This window comes from Quercus lobata, chromosome 4 (genome assembly GCF_001633185.2).
Source record: "Quercus lobata isolate SW786 chromosome 4, ValleyOak3.0 Primary Assembly, whole genome shotgun sequence".
Classification (NCBI taxonomy): domain Eukaryota; kingdom Viridiplantae; phylum Streptophyta; class Magnoliopsida; order Fagales; family Fagaceae; genus Quercus; species Quercus lobata.
In genome coordinates, this window is record NC_044907.1 from 83,567,178 (window position 1) to 83,588,338 (window position 21,161).

The window sequence follows — 21,161 nt, forward strand, 5'->3', positions numbered from 1 at the left end:
GATTACATTATGTTTGTATATTCTCCATACTTGTAAAATTTCAAGGTGATCAAAAATCAACAGTCATTTCATCTATCAATTGTATAAATTCAAGTTTTTATAGTTTAAAATAATGCATAAAATATGAGTTTATGGATCAAATGGTAAACAGGGACGGACGCAAGATTTTAAGTTGGGGGGGCTGGAGATAAGCAAAACAAAAAATTCAAATTCGCATCCATATAGTATTAATAAACTATCAACCAAGACAAATACCCAAAAATCATTGTTTCTTAATATATTAAGATACAATCATCTACTAACAAAAATAAAATACACAAAACACTATTGTTTCTTTATACAATTATCTATGAAAAGGAAACTCGACGCTCTTTCAAATCTTCAAAATCATCTACAATTAAATCCAAACTAAATGTCGAAGCTATATCCTTTTCAATGTATAACATCAAATAGTCCGTCAAAAATTGGAATAGCAACATTAGTTGTTGGCAATTCCACGTTGACTTCGGAAGAATTTGAAGTTGAACCTCTTCTTTTGAAAAAATCAAGCATTGTAGTTGATTTTTTCATGATCTACAAATAAAATAAGAATCATATAAGAATCACCATTATTTTCTTAAATTTGTGTGACAATTTTCTATATTATATGATTTGTTTTTTTCTTTTTGTCCAACTACCAGTCAACAAAGAAAAAACTAATCTCTACAACTACAAACTCTACTCTCTCTCTCTCTCTCTCTCTCTCTCTCTCTCTCTCTCTCTCTCTCTCTCTCTCTCTCTCTCTATATATATATAATATATATATATAGAGAAGAGAGAGAGAGAGAGACACAGAGTCACAAAGCCAAAAGCCAAAAAAAAAAAAAAAAAAAAAAACACCACAAGCAACACAGATTCAATTCACAATCAGTCAATCACCAACATTAGTTCAATTCATCAGTAAAAACACAAACATGAAACAACACCAGTCCACAAGGCACAAGCACAGTTTCTATGAATCTCAGATTCTCAGATCAGATCACAAACATTTTATATTTATTAAGTTTTGAAGGAAAAGATAAGAGTAAATACTTGTGAGCAGTGGTGACAAGTGGGTCTCAAGCAACCGACGGCGACGGCAAGTGGGTTTGAAGTGGGCACCGACAAGTGGGTCTCGCCGGCATGGGTCTCTGGTAGCAAGATCAACTGATCAAGTTGGGTCTCGCTCTCGCAAGCGTCATGGCGACACGGCGTGGGCGTGGGTGGTAGCGTCACAGGGTGGGTCTCTCTGTCTCGCCTCCCGATCTCTGATCTCTCTGTCTCGCCTCTCAGTTCTCAAGTCTCACTTTCCTTTCTTTTCTTTTCTTTTTTCTTTTTTTTTTCCTTCGTTTTGTTACTTTCTCCGTTTGGTTTGGTTTTGGACGACTAAGAGTTGAGGTTTGTTTTTTTTTTAAGATTTACATGGGCCATGGGCTGGCCGGATGATGGGCAGGGGTTCATATTTTTGGGAGTGGGGCCCGAGCTAAAACTAAGGGGGGGCCAAGATCTTTTCTCTCCTTTTTTTTTGGGGAAAATTTTAACTGCTAAATTTTTTTTTCTTTTGGGCCCAGGGGGGCTCAGGCCCCTTTTGCCCCCCTCCTGGGTCCGTCCCTTATGGTAAATAACATACGATTGGTATGAAATTTGGCATGCATGTTTAGAATATATAGAACATGTAATCCAACTGTGGAATTTTCAAAGTATAAATTCATTAACAACTTATTGGGTGGTGTAATATTACTTAGAGTTACACCAGCTATAACTCTCTCTCTCTCTCTCTCTCTCTCTCTCTCTCTCTCTCTCTCTCTCTCTCTCTATATATATATATATATATATAATAATCTATCTATATAATCTATATAATAACTAATAGCCAAAACGTTTGACTTTTTGTTGACCATGCCTCATTACGCCACGTGACTACCTAAATTTATGCCAAGTTTACGATTAAAAACACAAAAAAATATACCTTTTCGTTTGACACTTAAACAAACTGTTTCGATATTATTTTCTACTACCGTTGTTGTTTAGTTGCACCGTACCAGTTGGTAGTTATAAAACTGAAACGTTCACCATAAAAATAAAAATAAAAATAAAAACAAAAACTGCCTATTGCTACAAAGAGACACAACGTTCTGACTCGTCTTGGAGCAGTAATTATAAATAAAACTTCACCTTCTTTTTTATGTCTTTCTCATTGTACGCTCTTTTTTCCTCACTCTCTGCTCCTCTCCGAAATTTACCATTTGCAGCAGACTTCTCTTTTTTGTAACACCAGCCAACGAAGCCAAAACAAGTTTAAAGGTCAGATGCCTTTTCCTCAAATGTATGGTAAATAAAAATTGGGTACAGATTAACGTAGTACAACAGTATTTGTATTATAAACTCAAAGGAATAAGTGAAAATCACTTAAAAAAAATTAATTGATTCTATTTTCTGAAGTATGGGAAAAACTCCACTAAAAGAAATTGCCAAATTGCACCCATCTTAAACCCCAAACAATAAATACATTGAATTTTTTTTTACAAGACCTGAAAGATTATTTCTGCCCTTGAAATGCCCACTATGTTCTTACTTAGATCATTTTAGAAAAGAGTAGTTCTATAAGAGAAGGATGACAAAGGATCTGTTCTACGAAAAAAAAGGGGACGATCTTTATTTTATATAAAAAAGGTATTTTACAGGCTCATAACACCTTATCACCATTGTTGAAACTTCAACCACCATGAAATCTGTCAAACGTTGATGGTTTTGTTTCAAAGATGAGGAAGAAGAAAACAAAGAAGAAGAAGAAGAAGAAGAAGGCTACCTGCTGTAAGGATTGAATTCTTCGTTTATTCAAATTTGATTTGTGCTTTCTTCTTCTTACCCCTTTTTGTTTCGTCCTTACCTCTACATGACTAACTTGTGGAAAATTGAATGGTGGGAGTTGAAAGTGTCAGACTATATTTCATTTCAATTTTCAGTCCCTCCCCCACGTGATAATGATATGTATGTATCATCTATCATGTTCTCTCTCTTATTCTTTTTTTGTCAACGTGTTCTTTTTCTTTTTCTTTTCTTTTTGATTATTTTTAGGTTCACGTTATGATTATAATATTCTAAAAAAATGTAGTTGTTATTGTTATTATTATTATTATTATTATTAGGTACAGATTTGGGTTTGATATTGACATATTAGTTCAAATATCTTAAAAATTATATGGATTTTGACCAATATTATATAAAGAAATATATCTCTTTATATTTAATTGGACTATTTTAATTAATTTTTCTATTTGTACTAATTTAATATATTTATTTATATTTTCAATTAATTATGATGTCATCATGGTTCAACTTTGATTTGACCTTGGTCTGATTTCAAAAATCTTAATCCTTCCTTTTTACAGTTTATTTAGCTGTTCGGGTCTGAAAATAACAATAAGATGAATACTTCTACTTCTATGAAATCAAAAAAAAAAAAAAAGGAGTGCAAGATTTTTTTTTTTTTTTTTTGGTAAAAAAACATAACATTTTTATTGTTTTTGTGAGTGAAACTAAGAAGAGAGAGTGAGGAAGAGAGAGAAGGGAGAAGCTGTATTGATGTAGCCATGTAGGATTGGGAAAATAAAAGATAAGGCACTGGAAAAAAAAAATTTAAAAGTGTGTATAAGAACAATTCCAAATAGGAGTAAAAAAAATAGAGATGAGAGAATTTAAAAACCATGGAGAAGGAAAAAAAATATAAGAAAAAAAGAGAGGAAAGTGAAATTAGGTTCACAAATTGAAATGCAGAAGGAATTTAAAACTTTTTTTACCAACTACTTTCCCACCTTCACGTCTCTTCAATTGTTTAGATTTTTTTTAAATTATAAAATAGGTTGACTCATATTGGATTGTCTACATTATTTCCCTTATATATTAATAACTTAAAAATACTTATTTTGCAAGTCCTACTCTTATTTTTAGATAAACAACTACAAATTTAATTACTACTGCTCCAAGTTTGTTAACCATTTCTTTATTTTTTATATACATTGTTCATATTACATATGATTTTTAGGTATTGAGAATAATTATTAATGTCATCTTTAGCATAAATTTTAGGTATAACAAATTATTAGTGATAGAAAAAAAACATCAAATTATATTGGATTTGGACTTATCATTATTGGTATTAGTATTTTTTTTTCCCTCTTAAATTGTAACTATTATCAAATCTCAAGCTCTTGGCTATCACAATATCTCAATACATGTGATAGATTTTATTACTTTGTAAGTGATAGATTTTATTGGTTTGGTATATAAATTATACCATGATATTGATATTTTTTTTCCATATTTGGGAAGTTATCAATAGTTTTCCCGTGCATCGCACGGGTTTACAACTAGTAATAACTAAAAACCGAAACATTTGACTTTTTGTTCACCACTCCTCATTGCGCCACGTGACTACATAAATTAATGCCACATATATATTTAAAAACACTGAACACTTTTCATTTTTTAATAAGTACCTTTTCAGTTAATAGACATATTTTCATTCAATAGGCACCTTTTCGGCCAATAGGCACTTTTTCGGTCAATAAGTACCTTTTGACTTTGTTAGGTTCTAAAGTCTTAGGATTTTATGTATTTAGAACTCTAATTTGTATTGTTGGCAAACCATGATCAAAACAATGTGTTTAGAAGTGTTTTAGTCTAGTTCAAAGTTGTGCATTTACGTAAAATTGGAATCGAGTTAAAGCAGGAAAGCATTGTGCCTTTCAGCCTGGCTCGATCAATCGAAAGACAGGCTCGATCGATCGAAACTCGGGCAGATTGATTTTCTGCAGATTTTTCCAACTCAGCCCTAAGTGTTTTAAAACGTTTTCAGGGTTTCTTATTTGTCCTAAGTATAAAAGGCAAACCCTAGCCACGTTTTAGGACTGCTCATAATTGCGGTTTGTGTTAATCTCTTGTGAGATCTAGAGGAGCTTTCCTTTACACAAACTTAGGGTTTTCAAGGAGAAGATTTATCTACACCTTGATGATCAATTCAGTTGCTGCCATTGAAGCTTAAAGAAAACACAAGCGAGTGTGCTTGTATCTGGTTATGAATCTAAGAAAGAAGGAGTCCGTGGATTCAGAGTTTGCACGTGGTCATGTCAGTAAGTTCTACTGGTGGGTAGTAATAAGAAGTCGAGCGTGGGGGCTTGTAAGTCTTATTGTATGAACTTAGATTCTTTCAAGATTGTGGATTCAAGTTTACCTTGAGGATAGTTAGGTTAAATCCTCCCCAGGTTTTTACTGATTTGGTTTCCTGGGTGATCATATCTTGTGTTATTTATTTTCCGTTGCTTTGCATGATTTGATCTTTGATATTGTGATAACCTAGACTTGTTTAATTGGACTAAGTAACAACTTGGCTAATTACCTAGGTTAAATCAATTGTTTTAAGGGATCTAAAAACTATCAAGTGGTATCAGAGCGAGTAGCTCTTTTGTTGTTGATCTTTTGATCACTGAACTGATCCTTGACCCCTTTGTTATGGACTCTTGGAAATTCTTTTTGCTTATTCATCAACTTGTTTACTTTGTGTATTTGTCTCTTGTTGAGTTTGTTAAATCTTTCCTTGAACGTCTTAGTCTTATCATATGTGGTAAATATTATTTGTGTTATACTACCTTAACCGCCTTAAAGGCATGTGATTCTTATCTTTGGTATTTGGATAGTGATTGTTCCAGGCATATGACAGGAAACAAAGGATTATTCAAGACCCTCTTTGAAGGAAAGATTGGGACAGTCACTTTTGGAGATGGAAGCAAATCTGTCATCAGAGGCATTGGAACTGTGGACATCCCAGGGTTACCGGTCTTTGAAGATGTTTGGTATGTTGATGGACTGAAGGTAAATTTACTCAGCATTAGTCAGATTTGCGGCAATGGACTAAATGTTCTCTTCACTAAGTATGAATGTGAGATACTTGATGGAGGAGGTGACTGTATGTGTGTTGGTCTAAGGACAGCGGACAACTGTTATAGATTGACACCAAGCATAAGCAACAAGTGTTTTAGTGCAAAGATTGATCAAGTTGATTTGTGGCATCAACGGTTGAGGCATGCAAGTCATAAGCAGTTAGAAAAGATTTCCAAATGTGATGCTGTTGTTGGTTTACCTAAGTTTGAAAAGATAGATAAACGCATATGTGGACCATGTCAGATAGGTAAACAGATAAAATTTGAACATCCGTCTGTGGCTAGTGTTCAAACTTCAAGACCTCTGGAGTTACTGCACATTAATCTTATGGGTCCTACTCGAGTTCAGAGTTTAGGAGGAAAGAAGTATATTCTAGTGGTTGTGGATGACTTTACCAAATATACTTGGGTTGTGCTTTTGAAAGATAAAACTGAGACTCCTGAAAAGATGATACATCTGTGTAAGAAATTGCAGGTTGAAAAAGATATTGTGGTAGCTAGAATCAGAAGTGACCATGGAAGAGAATTTGAGAATACCAAGCTAGCTACTTTCTGCAATGAACAGGGCACACATCAAGAATTCTCATCACCCAAGACACGGCAACAAAATGGAATAGTTGAACGGAAAAATAGGATCATTCAAGAGATGGCATGGGTCATGTTGCACAATAAAAAATTGCCAAAATCTTTCTAGGGAGAAGCAGTTAACACTGCTTGCCATACACTCAACCGGGTGTATTTCAGACCTGATTCCAAGAAGACTCCTTATGAACTCTGGAGAGGAATGAAACCGGTCGTTAAGTATTTCAGGATATTTGGTAGTGATTGTTACATTCTACGTGATAGAGAGCACCTAGAGAAATTTGATGCAAAGAGTGGCAAGGGATATTTTCTAGAATACTCCTCTACTTGTAGAGCATATAGAGTGTATAATCTGAAAACCAAAACTGTCATGGAATCGTCAAATGTTGTGATCAATGATGAAGTATGTCCAGAAGCACATTTAGAAAAGTACTACTCAGGTTCAAGATAAGCCTATGGAGGTTAATGACTCTCTTCCTATTGATTATGTTAGGAAACATAGTGATGAGGAGCTAATGGTGTTGAATGATGCAATTTCTGTGCCATCAAGTCCTGAACCATCCACTCCAGTTCATGAAACTCAACAGGTTCAACATGAGTTTAGTCCTTCATCAGAACAAAAAGGTACATCTACATCTCTAGTTAAAGGTCCTTCCTCTAGAGTAAGGCTTAATCATCCCTCCTCAAATATATTGGGAAGTCTGAATGACAACATGAGATTAAAGTCAAGAGCCTTAGGTGTAATTACACACTCATGCTATCTGTCCCAATTCGAACCGAAAAAGGTAGATGAGGCACTTCAAGATGCTGATTAGGTAAACTCTATGCATGAAGAACTTCATCAATTTGTTCGGAATGATGTGTGGGAATTAGTTCCTAGACTAAAGGGTGTAAATGTAATTGGAACTAAATGGATCTTTAAGAACAAGTCAGATGAACATGGCACTGTTATCAGAAATAAATAGACTTGTTGCTCAAGACTACACACAAGTGGAAGGGATTGACTTTGATGAGACCTTTGCTCCGGTAGCAAGATTGGAATCCATTAGGATATTGTTGGCTATAGCTAGTCATCTGAACTTCAAGCTATATCAAATGGATGTCAAAAGTGCTTTCTTGAATGGAATGCTGCAAGAAGAAGTATATGTTGAACAACCTAAAGGATTTGTTGACCCTCACAGACCGGATGATGTGTATAAGTTGAAGAGAGCACTATATGGTTTGAAACAAGCTCCACGGGCTTGGTATGATAGATTGACTACATATCTCACTGAGCATGGCTTCAAAAGGGGATTTGCAGACACTACTCTCTTCATAAGAAAGGATAAGAACAGTTTTGTTGTAGCTCAAATTTATGTAGATGATATTGTTTTGGTGCTACTAATGACTCTCTTGCTCATTCTTTTGCAGATGAAATAAAGGCGATGTTTGAAATGAGTATGGTTGGTGAACTAACTTATTTCTTGGGATTACAGGTGAAGCAAACAGATTCAGGGATCTATATCAACCAAACAAAATATGCAAAGAATCTAGTCAAGAGATTTTGGACTAGGCAATGCTGCCCATGCTAGAACACCAATGGCCGCCAATGCAAAATTAACAAATGATCCATCAGGTGAGTCTGTTGATGTTACATTATATAGAAGTATGATTAGATGTCTTTTATATTTGACTGCTAGTCGGCCTGATATTGCATTTAGTGTTGGTGTTTGTTCTAGATTTCAATATAATCCTAAAGTTTCACACTTAAATGCTGTCAAAAGAATAATTAAATATGTTGCTGGAACTTGTGATTATGGATTATTTTATAGTAAAGAGTCTAATCTGTCTCTTGCTGGTTTTTCTAATTCTGATTAGGCTGGTAATGCTGATGATAAAAAAAGTACCACTGGTGGGTGTTTTTATGTTAGTGCTAATCTTGTTGCTTGGATGAGTAAAAAGCAAAATTCTGTGTCCTTGTCTACTGCCGAGGCAGAATATATTGCTGCTGGAAGTTGTTGCTCACAACTTCTTTGGATGAAAAAGGTTTTAACTGATTATGGAATATCCCAAGATACCATAGTGATTTACTGTGATAACTCTAGTGCTATTGACATATCTACGAACCATGTTCAACATTCTAAGACTAAGCACATAGAGATTAGGTATCACTTCATTAGGGATCTTGTTGAAAGAAAGATTGTGTGTCTTGAGTATATTCCTACCGAATGTCAAAATGCCGACATTTTCACCAAACCTCTTGATAGAAGTAAGTTTGAGACTCTTCGTCAAGTGATTGGTGTGATTCTGTGTCCCTGATCTGTCTTGGTCTTCTTGGTCCTTGTGCTTCATTACTCTACCCTTTGTGACTATTGTTCTTTAGTTTTGTTTTTGTTTTTTGTTTTCTAGAATTTGTATTGCATAACATTCATGCATTTCATTCTAGGTGTTTTTTTTAATAATAAAAAATAAAAAAAATAAAAAAAAATAAAAGAAGCAAATTTTGTTTTGTACTATTCTTCTTAGTTTTTGAGAACAAGGTTGGTTAATTTATTTTCACATAACATGTCTTTTGTACCTTGTTTAGCTTTGATGAGCTTACTTATTGCACTTTACTAGTTGAAACTTTATAGTGCATGTTGTGTGGGAAAGATGTTTATGGTTCTTGATTATTTTGTCTTAATCTTGAAGTCACATGTTTTTGAATGTTTGACTTGAACTTTTAGAGAAAGACATAAATAACCATCTCACCATTGTTCACTAACCAATCATGAACAACTTAGTGCATATCATAAGATTTTGTGCTCAAGAAAGTGTAGCACATGCACAAAAAGAACATAAGGTGAAGCTTCGATTTAAATTGCTTAATACTTAAAATTGGTGTGTACTATTAGACTTGATGCCAAACTCACATGACTTAAAATTGGTATGTATATTATGAGGCATAAATACAAGAAACTTACATGATTGCAAGCTTATGATCTAGGAGATGTGGGAGTTATATGATGTAACTCTTTAAGTGATAGTCTCTTTTAAATTCTTTGTGATTAATTTTTTAGATTTTGTGATTGATTGCTATTCACATATCACCTCACATGTATCTCAAGCTTTTGCTAGTTGCGCACACTACACGAGTTACTTTTTGCTAAACTTTGTACATGTTATTGTGTGTGTTTATGGTCTGACCAACCAAGTTTTGCAAATACTTTGAATTTTGTGCAAAATTAATTTGTTGCTTGAAAATTTGTGGAGAATGCAAGAAATTTTGTTTTGGGGAATTTGGGCTTAAAATTCTTGTTTTTGAAAATCATATCATCTCATACTCATGCATTATTGTTCTTAAATTTCAATGCTTTGAGTTGATTCTAAATGTCTTTTTCAAAAAACTGTGTTTTTCCTCAAATTTGGTGAGCCTCTGTCTATTTCGATCGATCCATTCTGTTTTTCGATCGATCGAAAATTTTTAAATATGTTTGAGAGAGTCTCTGTCAGTTTCGATCGATCAAAACTGATTTTCGATCGATCGAACTTGTTTCAAATTGTTTAGATAGAGTTTCTGTCTGTTTCGATCGATCGAGGTTGTTTTTCGATCGATCGAAACTCGTGAAACATGTTTTTTAAAAAGTCAGATTGGACTTTTCAAAGGCACTTTTTCAAAAAGTTTTTCAAAAACTTTCCTCTCTCTCCGACTTGGCTAAGGCTCCACCAACGATTTTTTGTCGTTTTCCTCCCAGATTTTTGCAAGGTTTTTGTCCTTGAAGGGCGGTAAGTCTCTTTTGCCCTTCCTTTTGCATTTTATTTCTTGTTTTCATGCATTTTTCATGCATTGTTGTGGGTATTTTCGGCACTTTCTATATATTGTGGTTTTTGATGATTCAAACCTGTTTTAGTGAAATTGATCAATGGGTTTTTGTTCTAGGATGCTATAATTATGATTCTTGTAGTTTAATTTGATCAATTTTGTGGTTTTTGAAAAATTTAAAATTCTAAGGTTTGAAATTGTTCCGAATTGGGGTTTTTGTCTAATTGGGTTAAATTGATGAAATTGGCTTGTCAAATTGATGTATTTGGTCATTATTTTTTGAATTCTATCATGTGTGATGATCAATTCGTCAATATTTTTCAAATTGATCAAGTGGTTTTCCAAATTTTGGGGTTTTTGTGTTAATACCTCAATGTTCAAGCCAATTTTGTGAATTTGAACTTTTTGGGTTTAATTCACTGCATTAGAACATGCATCATACCATTTAAATTTGTCATGCATCATATAGATTTTAATTTTTTTTGTGCTAACTTGCAGTCTGCCCTTGGTTTTGTGTTTTGTTCTTTTGCTCTGTGTTTTGGTCCTTATCCTAGCACCATGCCTAGGAAAACTAGAGCCAATAGGACCCCTTCCACTTCCTCTGTGTCTCCCTCTAAGGTTGAGGAGTTTAGGAATGATAAGTACAGAGAGGCCTTTGAGACTTTAAACCGTAAGCGTAAGATTTGGGCTGAGCGAGCTATAGTCTTAAATGAGCTTGATCCGGCCATTAGGGCCAATTTTGAGTCTAGAGGTTGGTTGCCTCTCTTAGAGATACATCATCCACCCCCGACCGCCCTGATTAGAGAGTTCTTCTCGAACCTCTCTTGCCACGTCTATGATTCCAACACCCTTGTTAGGAGTTGGATACGAGGTGTTGAGTTCACCATTACCCCTCGGGTAGTGGCTAAGGCTCTTGGGGTTCCGGTTGTTCGGGAGCCTGACTATCCCTATGATGAGTCACCCTCATTAGATGTAGTTATGTCATACATCACTGGGTCATCTATCCAGTGAGGTTCTGATCCTCGGATCACGTCCGCTGAGCTTACTGAGACTGCCTATCTTTTCTTTAGGATAGCGTGTCATTTGTTGTGGCCTATTTCTCACTTCCATACCATCCCTCTAGAGCGATGTGTGTTTTTGTATGTCTTTGTTTCTGGAGCGTCTATCAATTTTCCTCACTTTTTCCTTCGTTCTTTGAACGAGGTTCATAGGAGTTCTGCCGTAGGGCATGTGCTTATTCATCCTATTTTCATTCATAGGATTTTGCTCTTTTTAGGTCTAGATGGTTTCCCATCTGGTGAGCCTGTGCATGTTGTTGCTCCCATAGGTGCCACCTTTCTTAGACAGAGGGCTGCTCACTTGAGAGTTGCTCCTTCACGTCCTAGAGGTGCGTCATCTAGTGCTGGTCTCCCTCCTCCCTCTTCTACAGGTGTTGATGCTGCTGAGACATCAGGTGCTGCTGCTGATAATGATTTTCCTCCACCGACTACTTCGGATGATTTAGACATTCTTCGCACATTGGATCATGTCTTGACCGTTCAGGCGGCTCATGGACAGATTTTGGTGGACATGCTCGATAAGATCCGTGCCTTGCGTGCGGAGTTGGCACAGTTTAGACCACCTCCCTTTTGATGATGGAGATTTTGTTTGCCCTTTGGCATTCCGTCACAAAAAGGGGGAGTACTTTGTAGTGTTTTTGCTTTCAGGGGGAGTTTATTTATTTTGGTTGGAGCTTGTGGAGTTTAGATTGTATCTAGGTGCTTCACTTTGTACTTTACATTTTTAGCTCTTGTCATGTTTTTTGATGGGATATTCATGTTAGGGGGAGTTTTATGTTTTGTTGGTACTTTATATGTTTCTTGTTTCAAACTGCTTATTGATTTATATTTATGAGTTATTCATTGATATATGTCTTTATTTGTGTGTTGTTTGAAATCAAGAATTTAATTTGTTTACTTGTATTGTTTCCACACATGCAGTTATGCATTTTGTTTAGTATTTTAGGAAATATACAGGTAGATTCAATTGAGCTGCTATCTACACTTGCAACTGATGGATAGTAGTTAGGATTGAATTTGTTTTATGAGCATTATTTTGTAAAGGGCTTTTTATTTTGTAAACTTTGAGTTTCTAGTTGTGTTTTGTCACGGATTGCCAAAGGGGGAATTTGTTAGGTTCTAAAGTCTTAGGATTTTATGTATTTAGAACTTTAATTTGTATTGTTGACAAACCATGATCAAAATAATGTGTTTAGAAGTGTTTTAGTCTAGCTCAAAGTTGTGCATTTATGTAAAGTTGGAATTGAGTTAAAGCAGGAAAGCATTGTGCCTTTTGGCCTGGCTCGATCGATCGAAAGACAGGATCGATCGATCGAAACTCGGGCAGAATGATTTTCTACAGATTTTTCCAACTTAGCCCTAAGTGTTTTAAAACGTTTTTAGGGTTTCTTATTTGTCCTAGTATGAAAGGCAAACCCTAGCCACATTTTAGGGCTGCTCATAATTGCAGTTTGTGTAAATCTTTTGTGAGATCTAGAGGAGTTTTTCTTTACACAAACTTAGGGTTTTCAAGGAGAAGATTTATCTACACCTTGATGATCAATTCAGTTGCTGCCATTGAAGGTTAAAGAAAACACAAGCGGGTGTGCATGTATCTGGTGGTGAATCCAAGAAAGAAGGAGTTCGTGGATTCGGAGCTTACACATGGTCGTGTCAGTAAGTTCTACTGGTGGGTAGCAATAAGAAGTAGAGCGTGGAGGCTTGTAAATCTTATTGTATGAACTTCGATTCTTTTAAGATAGTGGATTCAAGTTTATCTTGAGGATAGCTAGGTCAAATCCTCCCCAAGTTTTTACCGGTTTGGTTTCCTGAGTGATCATATCTTATGTTATTTATTTTCCGCTGCTTTGCATGATTTGATCTTTGATATTGTGATAACCTAGACTTGTTTAATTGGACTAAGTAACAACTTGGCTAATTACCTAGGTTAAATCAATTGTTTTAAGGGGTCTAAAAACTATCAGACTTTTTATTAACTGCTACTTATTGCATCACATGGCTATATAAATTAATGACACATAGACATTTAAAAACACCGAATAGTTGTAACTTTTCATTTTTCAATAGGCACATTTTCATTCAAAAGGCATCTTTTGGTATATCTAATATAAAAGGTTACGACTTTTCAATAGAGACTTTTTGGAATATTCAATTTGAAGGGTTATGGCCTTTTAATAGGCACTTTTGGCATATATATTACAACATATCTTATATATACCTATATATACAACACAAACTAAACTAGAGACGCGACATTATGTCTTTTATTCATATCTAGAAAAAACTAATAACTAAAATAACATTGCTTTCTTCTGCCTAACTAATAAAACTTTGTGCTATTTCTTTCAATATCATTTTGTTTTTTGATTTCATACATTTTTGCTTGCTACTCCAACTCAAAAATAATGGCTTTTTTTTTCCTTGAAATTCATTTAATAGCTATTCCCCTGCATTGCACGAGTTATATGTATATGTGTGTGTGTATATATATATATAATACTATTTCTAGCATAAACTTTAAAATTATTGGTGCCTAAAAATTATGAAAAAAAAAATTTTCTTTTGATATTTTAATACGCTAGTTCTTAAATAACATTATAATTAATATAAAGAAATATTTTTAAGATAATAAATGTACATGACTAATAGAATTAAACTAAACCGACAAAAACTGTTTACTTTACTAAAACCTTGAATATAGAAATAAGAGAGAAATTGCTCAATACAAATATGTTCTAATCATTCTAATTTATCTCTCCCAAATTTCGGTTGGTGGCTATTCTAAAAGGAACTTAAACATAAACATGTATGTAAACGTAAACCTAGTTTTAAACATACTAAATAAATAAATGATTTTACACATTCATTCCTTATATGCATGTCTTTGTGCTATGCTATATACATAATACAAAAAATAACGAGTCCATTTAAGACAAAACACAAATTTGAATTACACAAAAAGGGACACCATTTGCACCCAAACTTCAACAAAAAATGCTATTCAGAAAATACTGGATCACAACCCAATCCAAAACCGGAGGCACAAAATATTTTTTTAAATCTTAAAAGAAAATCTATAAAAATATGAAAACAAAATACAAGGGTTTATAGATTTTTAAATAATGCAAAATGGTTCTTTAATATCTATGTCTATATTTATTCTTAGATATTTTTAAAAATTTATAACCCCTTCTTCAAATTAAGCAATATATATAGACATAGATATTGGAAAAACCATTTTGCATTATGGATCTATCGTACTCACACCACCCCTTTCAAGAAGAGCAATAAGAAAGTTTATAATCATAAATGGGGCAGTGTAAGTTGTACAAAAAACCAATTTTGCTAGAACGAGAATTTGGATTACGGCACCACTCATTACCAATTTCAAGGAATGAGATTAAAAGCACTTTTAATCTCAACCTTTATTTCAAAAAAAAAATTTAACCATTTAACTTTTATCTTTTATATTTTTAACATTTTCCTTGCCATTAAAGATGGTATTGCATGGTACAAAATTCAAGTCCAAGTAGACCCTTAGATTGTTTATTCTTTAGTGAAAGAATTAGACCAAAATTAACAATGTTAATTTTAGATAATTTTCCAAATTTATGATACAAGTCTAAATTCAGAAGCACCATGTCTACATATGGGAAAATTATTGTATACTGTAAGAGAATACTCCCTCTCACAGAGGGGTGGTCCCACCCCTCTATGAGAAGGAGGGAGCATACTCCCAAAATATGCAATAACAACCCCTACATATGATAATCTTAAACCAAGAAATTTTTGGAATTCTCTTCAGATTTATCATTCGTTTAGTGCCCGCTATAGGAATGAATGTATAAAATTATTTAATTTCTTTCATGACTAAAATACATGTTTATGTATAAGTACATGTTTTTGTTTATGTTTTAAAAAAGTTTGTAAGATTCATTATCATAAAGAAATAATTAAATGCAAGTTGATAGTTTTCTAGTTTGATGTTACCGGTATAATCTTTTAAATTCTTTAGAGTATAAATTGAAGATCATTTGTTGTAGCTTCTATAATAAGAACATCAAAATGTAGAAGGAAATTATTTTATATGCACATTAATTTTTCTTTAAAAAAAAAGTAGATCATTATTTTACTTTTATAATAAATAGGGTCTGTTTGGATAGAACTTATTTTGCTGAAATTAAAAACTGAAAACTGAAAATATTGTAGCAAAATAATTTTTAAATGTGTGAATAGTACCGTGGGACCCATTTTTAATGAAAAAGTTGCTGAAAAGTGTAATTTGTGAGCCCGTGAACAGTGCACATATACACTGTTCACTGTGGAAAGTCAACATTTGCGATTACTGTTCAATGAACAGTAACCGCATTACTCCAAGACGCGTGAAAACAAAAAAAAAAAAGGAACGAAAACGCAGCTTTGAAACTCAACGCAGCTTCAGTAGAATCCAAACACACACATAGACAGATTTAATAAGTTTTTGGAATTAAGAACCATAATGCATGCATAGTGTACTGTGTAAACAAAAATATAAAACTAAAACTGTTGATATTCTTCCAAATCAATCTATACTAGACCCGGTTTAAAACACTATTATTATTATTTTTGTGTGTGTTCTAATAAGTATTATTGTTTACTCAAAATATATATATATATATATATATATATTGAAAGTTCAAATATGTGTAAAAACACCTTTGAATATTTAGACCCCCAAATTACAACTTAACTAATTCAAGCATTATGTCAAACAACTAGTGTGCGAAAACTTAACATAAGCTATAATATGGAATTGGTAAAAACTATCTAAGCCAAATTAAAACACAATCCACAGCAGATAATAAAAAGGCAAAGATAGAAAGAAAGGAAGATGCAAATACAAAGACAACACGCGATGTGTTATCGAAGAGGAAACCGAAGCCCTCAGCGTAAAACCTCTCCGCCGCCCTCCAAGCGGTAAACAATCCACTAGAAAATACAATTGGGATACATGGACAGCAATAGACCCTCCGAGCCTAATCTACCCAGTGCATCTAAGCCCTCCAAACTTCTTGCTCCAACGAGGTTACGCCGAACCTTTTTCTTTTCTAACTTCCCGGATTCCGCTACTAGACCGTAGCATCAACTAATGAAGATTGGTTCCTTCCTAACTGCTTTCCAGAAATTCAAACAGCTCTCTTACAGTAATGATAATGGTGAGAACCAGGTTTGGTAAGATGCCTCTGAAGGATTTGACAATGGAGAGGAAGAGAGTTGAGGAATTTGAAGAGACTCTAATGTATAGATTGTTAGTGAATCAATCTTGTTTTTCTTTAGGGTTTCTCTCTCAAAATTCTCTCTAGAAGCTCTCTTACAATCGTGGGTAAAAGGGGTATTTATACTGGAGTGTGAGAGGAATGTGAAACGTCAGGTTTTACAAAAACAGAGGTAGCTCGCGGCTTGACCTCGCGGCCTGACTAAGTCGCGAGATCCAGTCGCGAGATAACCGTATGGCTAGTTGTCCTGTTTTGTCCTGTAGTGCTCCAGCTTGCATGACTGTTCACCTTCCAGCATGCTTGGCACGTGTGCTGCGTCTGGCGGCTTGCAGCCGCGAGTCACCCGCGAGGCCAAGCCGCAAGTCTCTGTTTTCTTGCACACTCTTGAGCAAACTTCACTCTATCTCACTCACTACCCTTACATCAAACCCACCTAAATACAGGGTTACTAAATGCTGAATTACAAGCAAATTTGGTACGGAATAAAGCCAATTAGATAGTTGAATAAATTCAACCTTACGATCTCCCCCTTTGGCTATTCCGTGACAAAACCCTAAAACAGACTCTAGACTTAACATGTGAGTTGGGAACAGTTGAACAAAACTCACTCACACCTAACTCTAGAAGCTGTGAAGCACTTGAATCATATGAACATAATACTCCTGAAACACAACAATACACCATGATCATTGTAAGCAGAAAATCATAAAATGCATATGAAACAGGCAATATGTGATCAAGCAAAAAATGGAGTCAAGAAACAAACCATGGCTAGATCAACCAAGTGAACACTACAAGGTAGTAATCACAGTGCTCATTCACACTTGGAATGAACACAAGGACATACAAGTTAACAAGCACAAGGCAAGATACTTGTATGATCAACACTTAACCAATGCATAATACACAAGGTATATGCATCTAGGAACAATCCTACAAGGGCACAAGAGTGACAGTACATAAATCAAAATGCAAGACATTTAGATTAAAGTACTGATTTCAACATAGCATAAAGGCTACATTAAGTAAGGTACATACCATAAAGCCTACAAAATATGCATAAAACATTAACCCTAAAAGCTTATAAAAGCACATAGGTACAAAACACAAAACATCCTGAATAACATCATCAAAATATATAAAAGTTTAAACCAAGAGTATAGGTTATGAGTTAGAAACAACTATACACCAAAAACACAGTGTATCAAACCCATATAAACACTAAAAGTCCAACAAACATAAACCTATAAGTTTAGAGGATAAGACTTAAAACAAAAGTATGACAAAAGTATGTGTGTACTCCCCCTATCACTATGCACACTTCCCTTTGAACTTTCTCCCCCTTACTGAATGCTCTCCCCCTTTTGGCACGAATAGCTAAAGGCTCTCGTCCAACTTTTGTTGAATAGCATCTAGCTGATTCTCCATAGTCTCGAGACGCATTTGGAGATGGTTGTTTGTGGAGTAGAGAAGTGCCACAATCTCATCAATGCGTTTCTAAATATGCTCAAGTAAACTGCCCACTCTATCAGTATAAGGAGCAGTCTGTGCTTGCAAAATACTAGCTTGTGAAGCTTCAGGAACAGCACGCGAAGTAGATGTGGTATGTGCAGGTGTCTCTGACTCAGGGGTAGATGGAGTAACCGGAGAGATGTGAGCACTCCTTGGTGTTTTAGAGGAGTGACTTCTGCTAGCTTGAAGAGTGAACATGGAAATAGGATGCTGACGAGTCAACATTTTTCCATCTGTAGGAGGAACTATGCCTTCACGAAGAATGAGCTTCATGATGAGACTGTAAAATGGAATAATTCCTCGAGCAGCAGTTCGAACCGCGGTCTTCCTCAAGGTGTAATAGATGTGAGCACATATATCAATGGGGGCTCCTGTAATAAGATCACAAAGGAATAGAGCTCTCCCAAGATTGATGAATGTAGTGTTGGACAGTGGGTAGAGATTGGTGAACATGATCAACTTCAGTGTGGTCAGCTCTGGTGCAAATTTTGCGGTGCTGATGGATGTTCCTGTATTGGATACTTCATGATCGGATCCTAGGATTTGTAGAATTTCTTCAACCTCTGGAGTTCGATCATCGTAAGGAGTTAGATCCACATTCTGAGGTCTGGTGATGCCGAGAAGATCTGCGATGGAGTTTGGGGAAATGCCAAACTCTTTTCCTCTGACCCAGAAAATGAGTTCAACTCCAAGATTAGTTGCATTGGAGAAGCATTCTTTGACCAGCTCATCCATTGGATCATCAAAGTTCCCGAACAAGTTTGCCCAATCTCGTTTCTCAAAGATTCGAAGGATAAAAGTGGTCCCTAAGGTGTTAAACTCCACCACCCGTTCCACTATAGGAGTTGACTTGTCAAAAATGTTTGAGTAAACGTGTGAGGTAAGCGGAGTTCTGAACCTATCCTCATTGGGGTCTTGAGATGTCTATGATGATAGTCGAGTCCTTTTAGCAACTGGTGTTGCTAGATCGTCAGCAACAATGTCTTTACCCCTGAAAGATCGACGAGACATCTGCAAGAGAACAGGCCCACAGCAAAGAACCAACAACAGTACCACACAAGATAAATGTCAACATGATTCAGTGCTAATAGAAGTAAAAAAAAAAATTCAATACATAAATACAAACTAAAGATAGTGTAGACCCAACCAAACTTCCAACAATACTAAGGAGCACAAAATGATAGGTGCAGCAAAATGGTGATAGCGCACAAAGGCATAGAGAGACAAAAACTAACAGAACTGTCAATGAGACAGGTTACCATGACCATGATATGCAAACAGATACAGCATTCGAACATCAAGAACAAATATCATAAAACATGCCACAAAAGATATGAACATGGGAAAAAAATTACAAAATGAAGTAACAAAGCACCCAAACTAGAGCACATGGTTGAGAGACACACATTATGTTAACATAAAAACACAGTAAACCAATGCCGAAAACCAACATCAACACTCAAGCAAGTGAAATGAGCAAGTCATATAAATACCAAACCCATTTAACAAAAGATTTTCAGAATCAACAACAGGCAAATATCAGAACAATGAAAAAGCACATTGTGACCACTCAACATGAAAACAGATGAAAACAACAACAATCAAAACAAGCCATAACCATTACACAAAAAAAGGAATATTTCGAACACAATAACAATCACAAATGGTAGTAGAAACATCCATGAAATAGGTAAAATGAGATTAAGAAAACAAGACCCATACCTTTTCTTGATGATTTGGATAAGAAATGAAGCACCAATGAGATTTGAAAATGGATACCCGGAGTGTTTGGCAAGGAGATAGTTTAGAGAGAAGATGAACAGTCACAAAAGTTCGAGGGAAAACTGAAAAAGATTTAAAAACTGCCCCTATATTTTGCCAAACACGCGTTTTTCGCGACTGAATAGAGTCGCCAGTTCAAGCCGCCAAAACACTCAAAGACAAAAGTTTGAAAAATTTTTCTAAGTATTTTTTGCGACTGGAAGGTCTACCCGCGAGTGAGTCGCGAGCTGATCCGCGAAAATCTCTGAGTAAACCTCGTGACTGGACTTTCCACTCGCGAACAAGTCGCCAAAAATGACCCGCGAAGACGCGACTGAGGCTCGCGACTTGACACACCCGCGACTGAGCCGCCAAAACAGGGCAAAACAGGATTTTTGAAATTTTCAGATTTTTCAAACAAAATACTTTCCAAAAACACCTAAAATACTCAAAAATCTTTTTATGCTTGAATTAACAAAGATTGAGCATGTGAAAACACATTTCATCAAGTACAATCACACAAATGAATATGGCATTTATTGAACATAAACTTGTGTGTTGTGTGTGGATATCAACAATGAGATAGTCCTTAGTCTAATGTGAAGTTTCAATGATCAATTCAACCAAGACATACACAATTAGCACTAGATCATGTGACTCATCTCAATTATAGAAATATGTATATATGACCTCCCACAAAACTTGATAACATAACTTGGAGCTTTACATTTGACTCCACTTTTTAATCATAACATTTGATCTTTTTGATCTTTTGAGACAATCACCTTTCATTGTGAGAGTGATATTTGATATTTCACTTTAATGAACAAGCCTTTGGCTTTTTGAATAAACATTTTCTTTAATATAAGGTCGCTTACCCTTTTTCCTAGTCGAATACTAAAATGTGCGACAGGCTTTTGCAGCTCAATATCTCTTTTTATTTGAAAATTTACATTTGGTGAGCTCTTTTTAGCAAAAACAAAAATAAAGAGTGGGAAGATATATAGATGTTTCAAGATCAACATAACCATTCACTAATCATCCATGACAAGTTTGAAGATCTATTTACAACAATCACATAGATTTCAAGATTTTTCCCACAGTGATATGAGTGCAAAGAAACAAGCAATGCTCGAAAATGCACAAAGCCATTAGCACAAAGGTACAAGGCAAAACAAGTTTTGAGACAAAAACTCAACAATGTCAATCAAACTTTTTGATTTTCTAATTTTTATATGATTTTTGGATTTTTGAC

The 21,161-nt window shown here is 34.9% G+C and overlaps 1 long non-coding RNA gene across 1 annotated transcript; it reads right to left on the bottom strand.

Annotated features, from left to right (window-relative positions):
• Positions 1-2,232: 2,232 nt before the first annotated feature.
• Positions 2,233-2,879, bottom strand: LOC115984285. Its single transcript, XR_004090467.1, has 2 exons — positions 2,828-2,879; positions 2,233-2,279 (listed from the first exon to the last, which is right to left on the bottom strand). It is a non-coding gene; the product is annotated as an uncharacterized LOC115984285 (long non-coding RNA).
• Positions 2,880-21,161: the final 18,282 nt, after the last annotated feature.